Genomic DNA, 19,787 nt, shown 5'->3' on the forward strand with positions numbered 1-19,787 from the left:
ACGGTTCTCAATTTCGTTCCGAAGCATTTCAAAAACTGATGCGGCAGTACGAAATATCTCATACATTAACAGCTGTCCATTCGCCGCAAGCCAATGCGTCTGAACGCGTTAATCGTTCTGTTATCGCTGGAATAAGAGCTTATCTACGTCCGGACCAAAAGGACTCGGACGAGTACCTTAACAAAATATGTTGTGCCTTAAGATCCTCAATTCATTCAAGTATAGGGACTACTCCATACTATATGGCTTTTGGTCAACATATGGTAACCACAGGTTCTACATATTCCTTGTTGAGGAAGTTGAACCTGTTAGACGATCGTTCATTAATGTTCAATCGGCAAGATTCGTTCGAATTGATTCGGGAAGATGCGACTAAGCAAATGCAGAAAGCACACGAACAGAACGAAAAGCGGTATAATTTGCGATCGCGAGAAGTATCTTTTGCTGTAGGACAGGAAGTTTTCCGTCGCAATTTTAAGCAGAGTTGCTTTCAAACCGGATATAACGCTAAATTCGGGCCCACATTTGTGAAAGCCCGGGTAAGGAGAAAGCTAGGAAGTTCATATTATGAATTAGAAGACTTGCAAGGTCGAGTCCTGGGAAATTATCACGCAAAGGATATTCGACAGTAAAGTCGCTCCAGGCGGTATCAGCCTAGGGTATCTCTAGGGAAAAATACCCTAGTCTGATTGTGGCAGGGGGGCTTTGTAACGGCGCCTGTAGCGTCTGCAAAGTGAAATATTCATTAAATAATTTCGTTTGAGAAACGAACAGAGTTTGTCTCGATTTGTGCTTACCCGATTGGCTAGAGAAAAATTTGGTTTAGTATTTTATCTCAGATTTAAACCAATTTCAATTAATATTTGAATTTGAGATCCTGAGGTTGATGTTACCAGATCTGACATAGATCAGTGTGGCCATATCGAGTAGGTATCGATATTAAGCTTAGAAGCGTTACCAGATCAGAAATAGATCGGTGTAGCCATATCGATTAAGTATCGATGGCAAGCTTAAAAGCGTTGCCAGATTGTCGTCCTTTGACCAGGCTGTCAAGTTCATTTCCTGCGGCCATTCTTTTTCATTGAACCGGCAGCGAAAGTGGACGTGCGTCTCTCCGTTTGAGAAAATCAAATTAAAAAGCTTGCAAAGTGCGAAATATTAAGTCGCGAAGTGGCATCCAGCTAGTTGAAGTGGTGAACAATTGCCACAAGTGATTTTTATCAAGTGAGTAAGCTTGTGTCTGTATTTTGGTTATATTTAACCTCGAATTTTCTGCAGATCGCAAACTTAGCTTTTTGCCGGCGCTGCCGAGACCCAGACGGGGCTCCTCGCCGCCGTTGCTGGCACAGTGATCCTCATCAGTGGAGAACCGAGCAGGAAACTCCCAGGATTACATTTTTTGGGGCACAGGTACGCCATAGCCGCCGCCAGTGCGACACGGTCTTAATCAAATCACATTTACAGATCGTGCCCCACGTAATGAACGCATAACGAGTTAAAGAATTGTCAACTCGGAACGGAATAATCTCGTAACGAGTTAAGGAGCTTTAAAAGGAGCTAAAGAGGGTTCAGGAACAAGCATCGAGGACTTCTGCTGAACTCCAGAGCGTCCTAAGGAGCACCCCTCTCGGGTGGCCTCCTAGGAGGGGCTTGCGAGCCGTAAGGATGTCTAATTAGCATGGCTGCGCTGCTAAACTTCGAGGGAGAGTAATCCTGCAGCGCATCGTTGCCTGATCGAGCAACGCATCTCTACCAGGAGCCGTTTAGGGATTTCTCTGTGTTTTCATGGTTCCTGTAGCGAAACTTTGACCTGCGAGTCATGTCAGATTTAACCTCACTTCCATATTTTTGTGCTTTTGCCGTGGCCGATCAGATTTAACCTCACTTCAATATTTTTGTCTTTTGGCTCGGCCTAACGAATTTAGCCAAACTTCTTTTTCTCGCTTTTGTGGCAGCCGATTTGATTTACACGAATTAAAACAATTTAAATGTGCTGCGAAGCAGAGCTATTTTTGAGAGACAAATGCGAATCAAATGGCAACAAATCAAATACAATTTTGGAATACTGTGAAGTAAGTGCCCGGAGGCAAACCATATTTTGAATTAATGTGTGAATTTCGAATTATTTTAAATTCTTCGAATTAATTTAGTTTTAACTATCTATAAAGTTTCTTCAATCGAGAAAAGTTAAAGTAAGAGTACCGATGAATTAAGGCCAGTTCTAAATGGCATCGAAAAGTTATAAAGCTAAAGGAAGCAAGGGTCTGTCGAATTTCTTTTTCAGTGAACCACGCCGGAGATCGATCTTCTTCGTTGGAATTATCCTGAGTGAGTTACATAACCAATGGTATTGTGTTCTTTCGACAAATTGAATGAGAGAAGTGACCTCGACTTAATGCTTTCCTTAAATTGAAATTGAAATGAATTATCTTTTGCAACTTTTCGAAATCAGAACAGAACTTAGCTTACATTTTTTTTCTAAAACATTTACGTTAACTAATAGAAATAAAATCTAGATTACGGAATCTATTATTATTGATCTCGATTAAAATGAAGTTTAGTTTTGAAACAAGTAAATGAATTTCAGCAATAATATTATTTTTTTAAAACTTAATTACAGTTAGTTAAAGTGCATCTAAATATAGCTGCGAATTTAGTATAATTTTGATCATTTAAAAAAATGATTACCTCTTTAGATCAGCTAAACTTAGAGAAATTTCGATTAAGTTTTATTTAAGGTCAATATTAATACATCTATTATCCTTTAATTATATCTACACTTACCTTACAATGTTCCTAGATTATTCTAGCTATAAGAATATTAGAAAAGACGATTAAAATCATGAATATCTGAAACTAAAACTTTTTGAACTCTGCTGATGGATCCGTGAGAGTAGGGTATCCGAAGGGGTCACCGGAGTTATGCCTCCGAAGGAAGGTGATCATAGGTTGGGTGGGCATACCGCGAGCACAACAACAGCCGTGTTCTCGCAAAATTAGCTTTCTCAATCCTTTATATTCTTTCTTCTAATCTCTAATCTTTCTCTCTCTCTTTTCTTCTGAATTTATTTGTTTTCTATTCCGGTTTAGTTCTAGTTCCTTTTCTTTTGTCGCAAGCACGCTCAATTCTCGATTCTTTTAATAATAAAGCGCAGAGGTCTGGGTCAAGCAAGACCACCACCCCCAAAGCCGACGAGCTAGAGCCGGATACTATAGCGTGCCCCCGCAGCTCAGATCCTCAGTAACCCGTCAGACTTTCTATCGTTACACGCTACAACTCCACTCCCTTAATGTAATAGAGGATGTGGCCAGCATGTCCTTTCGTGTACACACAGATGTCCCTTTTTATTAAAGCTAAAAATCTCGGATGATGGTACCCTTTTTATCCCATCCTCTTCATTGCATCCTTTTCAAGTGATATGTAACCTTTTCACCCTTTTTGGTAAGGGATTTGGTCGTGGGAAATTAATCGCACGTGGATCAAACACGGTGCGTATCGAGTGCGTCTTCGTGGCGGTACCGCCTTCACACACGTTTCTCTCGTGTTCTCACGCCTTTCAATCAATGACCCTAATTAGTTTTTATTACCCAACCCTTTTAAGAGAGGGACAGGTGACCTTATTTATCTAATTAATGACCCTAATTGAACCATGAACCATTTAAAGGCCTTTGTGCAAATTACGATGATTTGTACACCATTGCATCTAATGTAGTTGCCTTCTTAAACAAAAAAAAATTGATCTCGTTTCCTCGCATACTTTTCTATTTATTTATATTGGGCCTATTAACACCTAACACGAACAAGCACATGCTTGGTGTCGCAAGGTCCACTTGTTATACACTGTCTATAGTGTATTAGCGTATTTAAAAAAAAACATAAACAAGAATCGTTTGGGTAGGTCAAGTAGTTCCTTTTACACAGCACAGAAAAAAAGTGGGTAAAAATAATTTTAAGCGGCGCCAACCTTTTATTTTTGGATAAAATATCCTAGTTTATGCGATCACAGTGCGTTTTAAATTTTTGAAATCGGCCAAACACATTCGTCAGAATCTTGCTGATAATGTACTATCTTGTTTTTCAGTGTAGTATGCGGTACCCTGTATTTCGGAAATTTGACAAAATTTAATAATGTCAAAGTATATATTTAAAAATCTTGTTATATTTTGTGAAATTCCTTTGTTAAGCTACTTCATTTTAAAAAAAATTTTAAGTGAAATGCATTTAATTACCTGGGTACTCCGGAAAGGGCAACAAAAAGGTTCCAACTATGATAAACAAATATTCCAAATATTCCAATATTTATCTTAAGAGGTATAAGGCACCACGCGATTCCTATAAGAGATAACAATGTATATAAAAACAAAGTAATAAATATTTTTAAATATAATTGTATATAATTTGTATGTTGTTATGCGATTTTCATAATATTTATAAAAAATACAGATTGTCATTATTCGTAAGAGTATATTTCAACAGTCGGTTCTTATAAAACAGCTCATCTCTGACTTAAACGACGGCAATTGTTTATGTTTGTTGCAAACAGACTAAGTTTCTTTTAAACTTTTGTCACTCCATCTACCAAATTCCTAAATCAACAAGTTGTATAACTTAGCAATAGTTAATACGGCGATGAAAAGTGAAGTTAATTTATTTATTCATTTATTTATTTATATTATTTCTAAGGTTTTAGGAGGCACTGTGATCCCACTGCCAGTCTTAAAATAATCATGTTCGTTCTCTCTCTCTTTGGCTCTTTCTCCAGACTTCCAGTTCATAGTGCTTCCAACCCGCTCTCCCAAGCTAGGTTTAAGTTTTCTGTAATTTAATTCCCTTTTACATACGAATAAATAAACATCCCGAAGCACGATGCGTAAAACCGCGAAAATTAAAATAATAAAGAAGGAGACTTGAAGTTTGGTACAAATAATTTTATCGATAATGTGAGGAGTCGATCGACTCCCCACAAAAAGACGGCACCAACAACAGCCAAACACAATAAAGCAGCGCCACCAACAGCCAAACGCAGCCAAAAGCCCGACCCAAAATCAAAACAGACGCGAGAAAGCTATGTAAATATGTATGGTAAGCGATTAGTATTTAATATTAGCCGGTACATTTAAGAAATATGTATAAGTAAACTTAAGCCTATGATATTTTCCCTGTTTGCCATTTCCCCGTTTTCACATCACCACCAACTCCACCGACTCACACACACCAGCGCAGTGGCGAGAAATTCACCACGAAAAGTGGTCACGTGACCAAGCGCGACATAAGAGCGAGCGAGACAGCATATTATCGCGCTCAGAAACCAATCCCCGAAAATTGGCACGCGCCCAAAGGAAAGAGCGAGAGAAAACGATTGCAGAAACTTAGAGAAGCGAAAAATGAAGTGGCAAAAACTTGTAAAAGCGCGTGTCAAATCTACTTTTGCGGACGTGGTTGAACTGAACAGAAGTGCGAGCGTTGTTTTTTTTTTTTTGAGAAGGCGTGAGGATTATGCCGTTAAATGTATCTTAATCTTTATTTACTTAAAAGGTACAATTCGTCATAATTTCATGCTGGATCTTGATTCTGGGGTTACGCCGTAGTTCCGATTCGTCCTCCTTGTCCCGATTGCGGCTGTCCGGTAGGGAGATGCCGATAGTTCCGCCAGGGTATGGGCTTTGAAAGCCACCCAATAGCGAATGCGTTCGGACTCGAAAGTCATCCACGAGAGAATGCGTTCGGACTCGAAAGTCAACTGAACCCAGTTGTAGTCTGACTCGAAAGTCAGCTCGGAGAAGTTCGGACTCAAAAGTCTGCAGATTCGGGACTCGAAAGTCAGCAGAGAGACGTTATGGTCGGACACGAAAGTCAGCTCAGCGACGTTTGTTTGACTCGGAAAGTCAACTCAGAGAATCGGCCGAGATTGGAGTCGAAAGTCAGCAGAGATTGGACTCGAAAGTCAGCAGAGATCGGACGCGAAAGTCAGCCGAGATTGGACTCGAAAGTCGGCAGAGATCGGACTCGAAAGTCAGCCGAGATTGGACTCGAAACTCAGCAGAGAGCCTAACTGCGATTTATAAATAGGAATCTGAGTTCCCAAAAAGTGACTTCGCTGCTAACTACTGGGGTCGCAGTCGGCTGCTAAGTGACTTCTCCATGGCCGTGGTCCGCTTTATATAGGCCCTGGTGTGGCCAGAGTCGTGTGTGGGATTAGCCCGAATAGTGTGACCAGCCTCTGTTCGGCCCAGTGTGACCATTTGTTCGTGATAAGTGGCGCGCGCGCGCATTCAATTCAAATTATATTCATTATGTCGCCGATCCATTTCCTTATGTCGCTAATTGCTCCTATTTTGTTCTATTTCCTACTATATTATTCCAATTGTGTGCGTATAAGCGTCACAGGCGCTTGCCACTCAAAGACCCGAAAACCAGTAAACGAAACCCGAGACGAACACACAGATTTCTACAAGGAGGACCAGTGAGAAGACGCGCCGCAGCCACAAGCGGAGTCCAGACCACCAAGCCGTCGAGTTGACGCAGACCAGCAACGGAGATCACGCCATTAAATCCCCAGCTGGACGCCAGGAAAACCCAGGAGACAAAGGAGCAAGTGTGCCGGCCCAGGACCAGCGGCGGAGCACCAAACGGAATTCACGTGTGTGTGTGCTTGAGAGTGAGACGGGTGAGTGTGACAAGTGAAATCGGAACGAGTGCCAGCGAGTTGAACCCGGCCAAAATGGCCAAGTGCACATAGAAAATCTCGAAGGGTCTCGATGCGGTATCACCTCAGAGTAGCCTAGAAATTTTAACGGTGTAAGACATAAACTCGCTTAACCCGCTAACTTGGTGTAAGAAAACCCTAGATATTAATATCCATACAGAGAGAAACGCCTGAAACCCAAATAAAAACAATCAGTGTTTAAAAACTGCGGTCGAATTAGCACAGGTCGCAATATTTTTGCTTTCCACTACTTCAACTGCGAGCGATATTATAAAATGAAAAAAATCATTCTGCTTCTGCTTCTGAACAAATCAGAAGTCGTAATCAATGTATATTTGATTAAAACTGGAATTCGGAGTTGAGCACATATGGGTTCAGTTATATAATCTGTCCCAAATATATTTCAAATGATTTTTAGCATCACTTTTTTGTTGCGATGACAATATATGTTGAAAGCGAGGATCCAGAAACAAGCAAGAAACTACGAATTTATTATTCAACAATTTTTTTGTTCGTATTTCTATATAATTCAACATTTTATTTCCGATAGTTTTTATTAAATCCTGACTTGAATCCTTTACCATTTTTTCTGTTGATATTTTAAGCTTAACCGATTCAATTTTTCTTAATAAGTCCTTAGCTTCCAACAAGTATTGTAGCATTGTGTAGGTAGATCCCCACCTGGTTCGACAATCTAGTTGTGGCACTTTCAATTTTTGAGCTCAAAAGTTTCGCGATATCCATTCGATGCTTTTCTTATGTATTTTGTCAAATTTCGACAATTGAGTAAGAACTTAAGTATGTCCGGTGATTTACTTACATCAATCGCAACCAGCTGTGCTGTATGTGCAGCACAACGACAAACTTGAATATTACCTATTAATACATAGGGCACTTTTTCTATGAGCTCAATTTTTTGTATCGTCGTTGGTGCACTCTTCGTCGTCCTCTTCATTGTTTTGTTCAGAAAGATATGATAGTTTTAACCATATTGGCACCGTCAGAAGTTATAGAATTTGATTTAAATTTATATTATATCTGTTGAGGACTTTGATTACTTCGGCGGCAAGATTATTAGATCCACTTGATCGTGCACCTCTTAATTCAATCATCCCCAGAATAATTGATTTTATTTAAGCAGCTCTTATGTATTGTGCACTTATTCCAAAAATATTTCTGGCCGGGTTGCACTATCTATTTTTAAGGACAATAATGTGCTCTGAAGTTCATTTGATATGTGAGATCTTATATTATTTGCGACTACTTCGAGAGTTTTTTTTGCAGTCTAATGCATTTAATTTCATTATTTTGCCATCCGCAGTCTTCAGGCCTTTGCATATTGGATCGAGAATATTCCTCATATTTGGCGAATTTAAGACATTAAAAGGGATGGTGTCTTCTGTTATCAGTCCTATATAGAATCTTATTAGTTGTTTTTTATTAACTTATATTTTAATTTTTTTTTCTGATTGTTTTAATTAAGAAACTCGTTGATGACGTTTCAATATTTTCAACATTTTGCACGTTTAAATTAATTTTGTGTTGTGTTATTAAGTGTGTTTTTAAATTCGAAAGTCTATTGTTGTGGAGAAATAGATAGGTCATTTTCATTACTTCTTTACTTGTTCTTAATTTCTTATAATTGCACCTAGTTAATTGCGCATCACTGTATTGTTTACTTTATGAAAGCTTAAAAGCTCACACGCATAGCCGAAAATGCAGCTTTTGTCTATGTATTAGCGCATCACGCGATCTTTGCATTTTTTGTTCTTTTTCTGCACGCTGTTCGTCAAGTTCTATTGCTTCTGTATATTTGACCGCAACCGCACGCAAAATCGCTTATCAAGCTTGGTACAGTAACGCAACCGCTTACCGCCCGCAACCCGCTTATAAAAATCGACGTAATCTTAGGCGCTGATCAGCTGTGGAACATATACACTGGACATCGCCGAGAGTTTGGTATCGAATACCCCATCGCACTACATACTAATTTTGGTTGGGTAATTACAGGCAGTTATTCTGATTGCAACGAAGCATCTACGCAAGCCCAAGTTCACCACGCGTACGAAGACTTTGACTCCTTGGTCCGATCATTCATGGACATGGAACAAGTGCATCCGACCAAAGCAACTATTGATGCTAGTGATCCTGCAGAACAACATTTCCTTAAAACGCATGCATGTACAGAAGATGGTGTCTACATTGTTCAGTACCCATTTAAGGAGCCCATCATGCCAATTGGATCTACGTTGCCACAAGCTTTAAATCGCTTCGCCGCATTAGAAAGGAAATTTCGAAAATTTCCCGCACTCAAACAACAATATGTTGATTTCATGGAGGATTACCTGAGAAGAGGACACATGGAATTGATACCTGCAGCCGCCGCTGGTGAGGATCCAGCACGCTATAATTATTTGGCACACCATGCAGTGTTTAAGCCAGATAGCACTACCACACGTTGCCGAGTCGTATTTGATGGCTCAGGAAAGGACTCCAAGGGTCATTCGCTTAACTCCCGACTGCACATAGGCCCACCTATTCAACGGGATCTGCTTGGAGTAGGCCTTCGCTTCCGTCAGCATCGTTTCGTCTTTTGCGCTGATATCGAGAAGATGTTTAGAGGGATCTTGGTAGCAGACGAACATACGCATTATCAACGAATCGTTTGGAGAAAGGAGGAAACCGCCACGCTGGATCATTATCGATTGCTGACAGTCACATGTGGATTAGCTTCATCGCCGTTTATAGCTGTTCGAGTCCTGAAGCAGCTCGCCACCGACTATGCCGAAATGTATCCGAACGCTGCTGTCGTTCTTAATAGAGACGCTTACGTTGATGATATTCCTACTGGATGCGACAAAGTTGAGGATCTCATCGCACTCAAAGATGAGCTGATTCTGCTTCTGAGTGAAGCTCACTTCAACCTTCGAAAGTGGAGTTCAAACTGTTGCGGCTTATTAAAGTCTTTGCCAAAGGAGATTTGTGAGTATCCACCAAACGCTTTAGAGAACGACAGCCCTTTTCGATTTGTTAAAGTTCTGGGAGTATGTTGGGAACCTAAAACTGATTACATCTTCTTCAAGCTGTCACCTCCTGGAATTACAACTGCTCTTACGAAACGCATTTTGCTATCAGAGCTCGCCAAGAATTACGATCCGCTGGGTTTGCTTGCGCCCACCACTGTTTTTCTAAAGATTCTATTTCAAGATAGTTGGCTCAGCTCTGTCGAATGGAGTGAGGTATTACACCCCCATTTATGTATCCGATGGCAACAATTTGTATCTGAAATGCATTTATTGGAAACTTGTCGAGTTCCTCGCTACATTTCAACACCAAGTCAAGCAATTGAGCTGCACGGATTTGCGGATGCTTCATCTCAGGCATATGCGGCCGTCATCTATAGTCGTTTCAAAGTCAACGCTGGATACGCAGTCAACTTGATAATGGCTAAAACTCGAGTCGCACCTATTAAGCCCATATCCATTTCCGACTTGAGTTAAACGCAGCACATTTGCTTTCTAAACTGATGTCCTTGGTCAAGCAATCATTAACTATTCCTATTTCCAGAATCAATTGTTGGTCAGACTCCGAAATAGTTCTGCATTGGCTATCATCTCCTCCCCAGACATGGAACACATATGTTTGCAATCGCACTGCTGAGATTTTAGAAGTTTGTCCAAGAAGCTGCTGGCAACATATTCGAAGTGACGACAATCCTGCAGATTGCGCTTCCCGAGGTATATTACCAAAGGACCTCGTCGATCATCAAATCTGGTGGAATGGACCCGCTTGGCTATCTCAGTCACGTTCAGCTTGGCCACCCGCTAAGGCTAAGTTTGCTTTGTCGACAGAAGAAGAGGCATGCTTGGAGGTAAAGGCCGAACCCAAAGTTAATCTACACATTTCCGACGACGGAAATTCGCTCAACTGTATGATCAACAAAATCTCCTCATGGTCTCGCTTAATGAGGATACTCAGCTACTGCTTTCGCTTCGTCCATCGTTTTCGTGGAAGGACTCCACTCCAACCGTTCCTAGCAGCGTGGGAGCTACAATATGCACGATCCAGGATATTTGCGCACGTTCAGAAAGAGTTCTTTAGCATGGAATATACTCAGTTGAGCACCGGACAACAATTATCAAAGAAGTCCAAGTTAATCCGCTACACGCCCTTCTTAGACGAGCAAGGAATAATGCGTGTTGGTGGTCGCATAGACAATTCGCTGGCTAATTATGACGCAAAACATCCCATAATTCTGCCTAAGGAATCTCCAATCGCCGCTACACTAATTCTATATCAACACTCTGCCTTGCTACACGCTGGTGTCGAATACACCTTTCATAGTTTACGACAACGATATTGGATTCTAGGAGCTAGAAATCTCGTCCGCAAAACTGTATTCAATTGCCGAACTTGCTTCTTGCAGCGAAGACACACGGCCTCTCAACTGATGGCAGATTGACCAGAGTTTCGAGTTCAACCTGCCCGCTGTTTTCTTCACACTGGTTTGGATTATGCTGGACCTGTATCGATCAAAATATCTACAGGTCGGACGCCAAAGTTTGGAAAGGCTTGGTTTGCTATCTTCGTTTGTCTATCTACAAAGGCAAAACACATTGAGCTGGTCAGTGATCTGACAACATCTGCATTTATTGCCGCTTTTCAACGCTTTTGGTCCCGCCGTGGGCCCATCTCAGACTTGTACTCAGACAATGGCACAACTTTTCATGGAGCTAAAAAAGAGTTAGCGGAAATGCAACAGATCGCAATTTCCCAAAGTCAAAACGAAGAGATTTCGAGTTTCTTGTCGACTCACGAAGTTAATTGGCACTTCATCCCGCCCTCTGCACCCCATTTCGGAGGCATTTGGGAGACTGGTGTGCGATCTATTAAACTGCACCTGAAACGAGTTGTTGGCAGCAGTGCACTAACATTCGAGGAATATTCGACCCTGCTCATACAGATTGAAGGACTTCTGAATTCTCGTCCTTTGTGCGCACCCAGCGACCACAGCCTTAATCCGCTAACCCCTTCTCATTTTCTAACAGGTCAGCCTCTCACTTCGGTACCAGAGCCATCTCTCCTGGATGTAAACATCAACAGACTGCAGCGATGGAGGCAATTGCAGGCCAGTGTTGCCGTTTTAGCCTTTTTCCGGACAGATCTGTCCGGTTTTCAGCCGCCTCAGCGGGAATACATTTAACATCCCCTAGCCTTTTATCTGTCCTTTTTTATTTTGGGCTGGACTTTTTTATCCACTTTTTATTTTTGTGTAAAGTGCGGAAGCAACCAATCTAATGAAAATGAAAGTTTAGAATCTTGTAATGATGACATTCACGATGTTCTAAACGAGTTGGCAAACAATAAAGAGTAATATTACATAAAATGTATGGAAAAAATATTTTGTCTTGTTTTTTGTCCTTTTTCTGAAATTTTTGTCTTTTTCTATCCTTTTTTTATAATCAATCTAGCCTTTTATTGTAACGAGCTGACGGCAACACTGTTGCAGGCCAAGGTCCAAGGGTTCTGGAAACGCTGGAATTTAGAGTATCTCAACACACTTCAAGCTCGCTCGAAATGGCAACAAGAAGCTCAGGACATTGCCATGGACACCCTGGTTGTGCTGAGGGAGCCAAATCAACCGCCAAGCAAGTGGTTGTTGGGACGAGTCGTAGAAGTGCATCCTGGCCAGGATCAGAGGGTCCGTGTCGTCACAGTGAAAACCGCTAGAGGAACCTACAAGCGACCTATTACGAAAATTGCTGTGCTTCCTTTGAACTGAACAGTCGTTCAGTGGGGCCGGTAGGTTGAGAAATAGATAGGTCATTTTCATTACTTCTTTACTTGTTCTTAATTTCTTATAATTGCACCTAGTTAATTGCGCATCACTGTATTGTTTACTTTATGAAAGCTTAAAAGCCCACACGCATAGCCGAAAATGCACCTTTTGTCTATGTATTAGCGCATCACGCGATCTTTGCATTTTTTGTTCTTTTTCTGCACGCTGTTCGTCAAGTTCTATTGCTTCTGTATATTTGACCGCAACCGCACGCAAAATCGCTTATCAAGCTTGGTACAGTAACGCAACCGCTTACCGCCCGCAACCCGCTTATAATTTTGTAAACCCGCTAAATCATCAATAAAACTTACAAAACTAAGAAAATAAATAATACAGTCCACTCATTCACCGCCAATTGTTTTTAAGAGAGTTATTGCATACATTGCATATTGCTAAACCCTCGTCTGCCTTATTTTCGAAATACTTCCACACTTCACTTGGAGCCATGCCTGAATACGTGTGAGTCCCGCAGCAAACAAAGTAAAATCAAAAGAAGCAAACCAGAGCGACGGCGGCTGCGGGCGACTTCCACGATCTGCATATTCTTGCTAATTTTGACTTACGCTGCTGATCGAAAGCAACAGCTACCAAAATCAAAAGTAACAAAAAGTCGAATGCACCGACTTATGCGACTGTAGCTGCCGACGATTCCCGAAAGTCGACGCGTGCCACAGCGTCGACTTCCGTCTACGACGAAAGCAACAACAAAGCGGAAAGCAAGAAAACGAAAAGCGACGACTGCTGCTGATTTTTGATTTTGGTCGCTGTTTGATTTTTATACCCTTGCAGGGTATTATAATTTCAGTCAGAAGTTTGCAACGCAGTGAAGGAGAATATATAAAGTATATATATTCTTGATTAGCATCAACAGCCGAGTCGATCTAGCCATGTCCGTCTGTCCGTTTGTCTGTCTGTCCTTCTGTCCGTTTGTCTGTCTGTCCTTCTGTCCGTCTGTCCACCTGTCCGTTTCTACGCAAACTAGTCCCTCAGTTTTAAAGCCATCTGAATGAAAAATTATAACTTGGCTGTTTTTCAAAATTTTTGCATCATTTTTGGGATATGGCCGTTTTATACTATTCCAGAATTTTGGTAAAAATTTTATGAAAATCGGACGACTATATGATATAGCTGCCATAGGAACGATCGAAAAATGAGTAGGAAAAAAATTATAACTTCGTTGTTTTTCGACATATTCGTATCTAAATTAGCTTCTTTTATTATTTCAGAATTGTGGTAAAATTTTTATGAAAATCGGACAACTATATCATACAGCTGCCATATAAACGATCAGTAAATGTAGAGAAAATGTAAAGCTGGGAATGTAAAACTGTAACTGTCAAACTGTAAACATAATAAGTATAGGTAAAATGTAATGAAACTCTGTTTTGTGAGTGTTTTCAGTATTATAATCTTTAATATAAACATAAAAACCAAGCTGCAAGGGTATACAAACTTCGGCGTGCCGAAGTTAGCTTCCTTTCTTGTTGACTATGCTTTGATTGCGACTTCTGATTTGTTTAGAAGCAGAAGCAAAATCAAAATCATGCGAAATGAAACTTATCACAGTTTGTTAAAGACTGAAAATATATATATACAATATAAATTAAAATTTCTAAATAAATAAATATTTCTAAAAATATTTAAAAAGAAACCCTTCGCCATGGTTTTAATTCCACCCATAAATCTATGCATATTTTCCGCCACGTTAAAAATCCGGTACGGAAAAAAATTAATAAAAATAAAAGCACAAAAGCTTCCTGGTTATTTCATACGCATATAAATCTGGGAATATTCTTTTATGAACAAATCCTGAATATTTTCTGCCACCTCTAGTCGCCCTAGAAACTCGAACCCGTCTGCACTGAGAGAAATAAATAAAACTCGGCCCCCAAAATAAAAGTAGTGGGGTAATCACAGACGCGGGCCAGCTTTGATCTTTAATCATTAGTTAGGGTCATTAATTAAATAAATAGGGGTGATCTGACCTCTGTCACCTTCAAAGGGTAGGGTAATAAAAATTGATTAGGGTGTGATTGAATGGATTGAGTACACGTGAGAAACCTGTGCGGAAGCGGTACCGCCCCGAAAATGCACTCGATACGGCTTCGATATCGTTCGATCCGCGTGCGATCATTTTCCCACAATCAAATCCCCCACCAAAAGGGGGTGGAGGGTGAAAAGGTCACATACCACAGGCGCAGTCCCGCCTGTTGAAGAAAATGAAAGGAGGAACGATTGCGATCCTTAAAGGGATTGAGAGTGAAAAGGTCAGCAAAAGCCGGTGTACACCTGCGAACGCACAATGCAATGAACAGGGAGGGATGAAAAGGTCAGCCGAGATTTTAAGCTGTGATAAATATGGAGACTTGTGTGTACACGAAAGGACAAGCTGGCCAGCGATCATTCATTTCATAAAGAGAGGGGAGGATGCTCATAGACAAGTAAAATAATGTATGCGACCGGGAATCAAGGGATGAGGTTTAAACCCATGCCACATACCATTTCAAAGTAAAAGAACACTAACCCTCAGAGTCATAAAAAAAAGGTTGTTTTCGATGATGACTAATTGAAGATTTCTCAAGAAGGTTACAGCTTATTTATTAATGAGTGGGTGAATGGGGTAAAAAGGGAACATGCATTGATATACGAGCCGTTTTAAAAAGTCATTTCAAACCAAAGAAAAGAAAAGCCAGCGAAGGCTGGCGCCGAACGCCGTCCACTTTAGAGTCAATCTCATTTCCTTGATGTCTTAAACAAAGGACCATGGCTTCGTATACCACCAGTTCTCAAAAGTCATTTCAAAACTATAAAAAGTCACCGAGACAAACATATTTTCTTCAATATCGTTTACATATCTTTACCTATCAGGGAGATCAAGAATGTGAAATCTTTTGAGTCTTCTTACTGTTAGGCTATTGTCTACTAGACCTAGGGCTACATTATTTTCGTGATTGTGAAGTCTTGCTGTATATTTCGTACTATATTTTTTAATTTCTTCTCTTATTGTTGGAATATTTAGATCTTTATGAATGTTTGCGTTTGATACGTAAAATGGAGCGTTAACAATTTGACGCAATGTTTTTGATTGATAGCGCTGCAGGATTTCAATGTTTGAATTGCTAGCTGTTCCCCAGAGCTGTATACCGTAGGTCCAAACAGGTTTCAAAATAGCTTTGTAGAGGAGAACTTTGTTTTCTAAAGTAGCTGATGATTTTCGACTTAGCAGCCAGGAAATTTTTAGTGTTTTCAGTTTGAGCTGTTGACTTTTCGCTTTTATGTGGTGTTTCCATGTTAATCTGCGTCGAGGTGCATGCCAAGATACTTCACACAGGTATCTTGTGGAATTGCTGAGCCGTTCAGTGTGACATTTGGGCAGTTTCCTGGCCTTAGTGCAAATGTTATTTGGACAGATTTCGAGGAGTTGATTTTAATTTTCCAGCGAAAAAACCAGGCTTCAATCAGATTGAGCTCACATTGCAAGAGGTTAGATGCTTCATCTCTAGATGAGCTTGTTGCCAGAATGGCTGTATCGTCAGCGTATGTTGCAACGGTGCAGTGGTTGGTTACTGGCATATCTGCCGTATATAAAGTGTAAAGTACTGGTCCCAGTACACTTCCTTGAGGAACGCCTGCGTTTATGAAAAACCTCGTGTTAAGCGAAACATGGATTCAGTACAAAATAAGGGGTTACGTTCTAAAAATTCAAAATTGGCAGCAAAAAAAAAAAAAAAGTTTTTATTGTTCAAATTTGGTATGTTTTTATTAAAGTTTCATATGTGACAGGATGTTTTATTAATTATTTCTTTAGTTCTTTTACACACACGTCTTTACTATTTGTTCGCTCGAATGACAGTGATCTTGCTGCACGTAGGCAGCTCTCTTCAACCCCGAAAAACCAGTAGCGACGCTTTCTGAGAGAGAGAGTAACCTGCTCTCTCAGAGAGCGTAACTCATCGAGTCGTGTGCCCAGACCCCACTTATGGCAATTGGCCTGCTACAACTCGGCCGTCCTGACCTTGAGATAGCCCACTATCTCGGCTAAGAATATCTTAAATTTAGTCTTAGAATTAGTTAACAATTCATATAGTTTGTACAATTTTTTTTTTTTCACTTTTAGTTTACAATTTTCTTGATTTTTATCTTTAACATTCTCTTTCAATTTTATTTATCTAGATTTACTATCATCCTTTATCCAATGCCGAATATTATTAGCGCTTCAAACTCCTTGATATGGATTTCGAGATAATTTAAACCCATCGATGTCTTTTAACAAAAATCTATCATTTCTCAAAACTTTCCAATAATGTACGGTCCTTTGTTTTTGGGTATTAACTTCCTACAAACTCCTGCGGTACTATCAAAATTCATTACCATTACATAGTCACCTTCTCTGTATTCTGAATTCAGCTTTCTTTTCGAATTGTAATAGGTTTCGTTTCTTAACTGCGACTTTCTTTGATTTTCTTCTGCTTTCTGTCTAAGTTGTTCTAAATTTTTCCTATTTTCCTCAATGATTTCTTCTTCACTTTCTAAGTTTTCTCTAATTTCTTCTTCACCTTCTAAATTTTCTTCAATTTCCTCTTCGCCTTCTAATTTTCTTCTTAGTTGTTCTAAATTTCTCCTGTTTTCCTCAATAATTTTATAATCCTCTAACGTGTCTCTAACTTTTTCTTCCTCTTTTAACTTTTCCTTAAATTCATCACTATCTTCTCCCCTCTGGACTATTCCGAATAAAATTTCACTGGGAAACTGCTTAATGCTGCTATGCAGTGTATTATTTAACGAATACTCTACCTTCTCTACTGCTACATCCCAGTGTAGTCCTCTTTCTGATTTCGAAAGTTTCGCAATCATCGGTCCCAAACTTCTATTTACTCACTCAACTTGACCATTGGCTTGTGGTGACCCCGTAGCAATTTTTATGTGTTTTATATTCCTTTCCTAAACAAAATTTGCGAAATCCGTTGATGTGAAGCAACTTCCTCGATCTGATATAATACACCTTGGTCTGCTATATGCCCGAAAATAGTCTGCTAATGCACTCAAAACTTCTTTGGTGTTTGTTGTTTTCGTCGTATAAAGCCTAACAAATTTCGTGAATCCATCTATCACCACTAATATATGCTTCTTTGATCTGCTATTGTCTACTGGGCCAAAATGATCAATATGTATCACCTCAAATGGCTTATTGCCTTTCGGTATACTGTGTAGCAATCCATCTCCCTTACCTACTTTAGCAGAGAACGCTATACACATCAAACAATTTTGAATGTGTTCACAAACCTTGTCTTTCATGCTCGGGAACCAATAACTTTTACTAATAGCGTCTAACATCTTATCCCTTCCAATATGCCCTAATTCGTCATGATACTTGTACAAAACATGTTGCTCCATTCTACTTGGTACATAAAACAGTAATCTATTGTTATTATCCTTTCTATATATAACCCCATTCCTCATCTCAAACCATTTATGTTCTCTGTTCTCTAAAATTTCCCTAATTTCTTTTAGCTTCGTATCTCTTGCCGGACAAATTATAAAGTTATCCTCAAAAGTCTATTATCATAACATTATTACATCTGCTGTGCATCAACATGCTGCATTTGCCTACCTGCTCTGTGCTTCAATTCATAATCAAATTCCTGTAGCTCTAAAGCCCATCTCGCAATTCTTGGGTTTAAGTCTATCTTATTTAGAGTTAATGTTAACGAGTTACAGTCTGTTACGATTTTGAAAGGTTTTCCCTGTAAATATATCCTAAACCTTCTAAGTGCATAAATAATAGCTAACGTCTCTAACTCAAAGCTATGATATTTCGCCTCCGTCGGTGTGGATCTCTTCGAAAAGTAAAATATTGGGTGCAGTTTCTTATCTGCCTTCCTCTGAAGCAGTACAGCTCCAAAACCTAACGCACTCGCATCGCAATGAAGCTCAACCTCATCTCTATGATCGTATAAAGCCAGCACTGGGGCTGCTACTAATTTATCCTTCAAAAGTGTAAAACAATCCAACTCTGCTTTCCCAAACTCAAACGTTTTATCTTTTCTCAACAAGTCATATAGAGGTTTTGCCAATATCGAAAAGTCCTTTATAAGTCGTCGAAAATAAGAACACAAACCTAAGAAACTTTGTACAGCTTGCACTTTACTCGGAATTGGAAAATTTTTTATTGCTTCTAGTCCCTTCTCATCAGCTTTTATTCCTTCCTTTGAAATTAAGAAACCTTAATATTTTACCTTATCTTGTAGAAACTTGCATTTAGAATGGATAAGTTCTAATTTATTTTCCACTAATCTCCTAAATACTTCTACTAATATTTCTAAATGTTCTTTGATATCGTGACTTGCAATTAAAATATCATCCATGTATATTATAACCTTATTTTCTCGAATCATATCAGAAAAAATATCATTCACAAATCTTTGAAATACCTGAGGCGCTGTTTTCAAACCCATTGGCATACGTAAAAACTCAAATTGTCCTAATGGCGTTGTAAAAGATGTATACTTCACCGAATCCTTGTTCACGAACACATGAAAGTACCCATTCTTTAAATCCAATTTTGTAAATACCGATTTTCCAACCAATTTATCCAATAAGTCATCAATTAAAGGAATTGGATAATTATCTTTGACCATAATTTTGTTTAGCCTTCTGAAATCGATGCATAGTCTAAGCTCGCCACTCGTTTTCTTCACTAACACTACTGGAGAAGCATATTGAGACCTACTACTCTGAATAATTCCATTTTCTAAGTATTCATCCAACAGTTTCTGTAACGCTTCCTTTTCACTATACGACAGCCTCCTAGGTACACAACTAAATGGTTTTGAGTTCTCCAGAATTATATTAATTTCACATCTATTTTTCGGCAATTCAGGTCTCGGAACATGTATATAATTCGTTTCTAATACTTTAATTAACTTAATTTTGTCTGTATAACTAACCTGTTCTCCAATATCATAAGCCCTTTCTTCATTCTCATGCTCTAACATATTTATTTGCATCATTTCCTTTTCAAAATTTTCCTCCCACCCTCCCATTGGTTCATCTAACTTTTTTGTACCTAAAAGTTGCTCATCGAAATTTTTTGTTACACCTATTCTTACATCTTCCTCATATTCATTCCACAATAAATCTTTATTCAAAATTGTACCTTCAAAATTCTTATTCCAAATTGTACCTACACTTTGTTTACCTAAGCTTGTACCTAAACTCTTTTCCTCTAATGTTGTACCTAA

At 39.5% G+C, this 19,787-nt stretch overlaps 2 long non-coding RNA genes across 3 annotated transcripts in view; one reads left to right on the forward strand and one right to left on the reverse strand.

The window, feature by feature from the left end:
• The window catches only part of LOC138928930 (uncharacterized), a 1,213,248-nt gene that overhangs the window by 642,904 nt on the left and 550,557 nt on the right, over positions 1-19,787 (reverse strand). For both annotated transcript variants that reach the window (XR_011445338.1, XR_011445337.1), the window contains exon 3: positions 4,231-4,333. This is a non-coding gene — a long non-coding RNA (uncharacterized lncRNA). The remainder of the gene's footprint in view (positions 1-4,230; positions 4,334-19,787) is intronic.
• LOC138929000 (uncharacterized) lies at positions 1,088-1,921 on the forward strand. The gene is made up of 3 exons (XR_011445428.1): positions 1,088-1,224; positions 1,279-1,410; positions 1,465-1,921. It is a non-coding gene; the product is annotated as an uncharacterized lncRNA (long non-coding RNA).

This window comes from Drosophila kikkawai, chromosome 3R (genome assembly GCF_030179895.1).
Source record: "Drosophila kikkawai strain 14028-0561.14 chromosome 3R, DkikHiC1v2, whole genome shotgun sequence".
NCBI lineage: Eukaryota > Metazoa > Arthropoda > Insecta > Diptera > Drosophilidae > Drosophila > Drosophila kikkawai.